Source organism: Emiliania huxleyi, assembly GCF_000372725.1.
Source record: "Emiliania huxleyi CCMP1516 chromosome Unknown EMIHUscaffold_188, whole genome shotgun sequence".
Classification (NCBI taxonomy): domain Eukaryota; phylum Haptophyta; order Isochrysidales; family Noelaerhabdaceae; genus Emiliania; species Emiliania huxleyi.
The window spans coordinates 318,821-320,202 of record NW_005200712.1 but is presented as its reverse complement, the minus strand read 5'-3'; positions in this window follow the sequence as shown (position 1 = coordinate 320,202).

The window sequence follows — 1,382 nt, the reverse complement described above, 5'->3', positions numbered from 1 at the left end:
CCTCCAGGCGGAGTTTGAACGCGAGCGGCAGAAGTTGCGCGAGCAGCTCGCTAAGGACCGCGCCGAAAAGATCGCCGCCGGCGCGCGGGTCGAGAAGGCGGCGGCCTTTCCTGGACATGTCCGCGACACGTCCCGGACATGTCCCACAGGCACGCTCGTCGAGAAGAAGGAGGTCGCACCCGCGCCCGCGCCCGCGCCCGCGCCCGCGCCGTCGCGCAAGAAGGACACCGAGGCGGCGGCGGCGGCGGCGGCGGCGGCGGCGGCAGGCGGCGGGAGGACGTACGAGGAGGAGGCGCTCAGTGTCGAGGAGAAGTCCGCCAGATGCGGAGACCTCTCCTCACACAACAAGCACAGCCCCCGGGGCCCAGATCGGTCGCACGAGACAGCCGAGAGAATGGACAGGCAGACAGAGGTCGGCCAGTCAAGACTGGCAACTCGCTCTCCCACACCGCTCCCACGCATAGAGCTCGGAAGCGCCAGGGGAGACCAACCGGGCGGCGGCGCGACACACACTGGCACACACCGACCGACAGTGCAAATTCCCCCCCCCCTCTCCCAGACACACACTGGCACACACCGACCGACAGTGCAACGCCGAGTCCGACCCTCTCCTCACACAAAGACACAGCCCCGGGCCAAAGATCACGCGCACGAGGTAGTCGAGACCGCTCCTCGCTGCGCACTCCTCTGTGCGATCCTCCGACCAGCCCAGCTGGACCGGCGTGAAGAGGGTGGCGCTGCGTGAGAGCGGCATGCACAACACCGCCCGCACTCACGCGCTGACGCTGCTGCACTCACCTCCTGCGCCCACACCGCAGGACGCGACGGCCAAGCTGGCCGCGCTGAGCGACACGCGAGTACGGCCGGCGCTCGCCCCTAGTCCCATACCTCCAGAGTATCGAACCCAGTGTGGGTTCAGTCCCATGGGTGGTGCGGTAGCCGATCGACGGCCGGCGCTCGAACCTAGCTGGGGAGGAGGCACTCTGGCAAACCGCCTAGCGCCCGAGAGCGGAAAAGCGCGTCTACTCACGCCCGACGGCGGTGTGCTCACACACCAGGCGCTCGACCTGATGGGAAAGATGATGGCGAACGTCTCAAAGGCGCGCCCGCCGCCGCCCTCGCCACCGCCGCCCTCGTCGCCGCCACTTTCACCCTCCTCCCTCGCCGCCGCCGCCCTCGCCACCGCCGCCCTCGTCGCCGCCACTTTCACCCTCCTCCCTCGCCGCCGCCGCCTCCTCCCCCGCCCTCTCCTCCCCCGCCCCCTCCTCCCCCCCCCCGCCCATTGTCGCGTCTCCCGGCGCATGCCTCTGCCTTGCCCTGCCTCACGCGTGCCTCTTGGCTCAGGCTCCGGCGGAGCCAAAGTACCGCCGGATGCGCCTCTC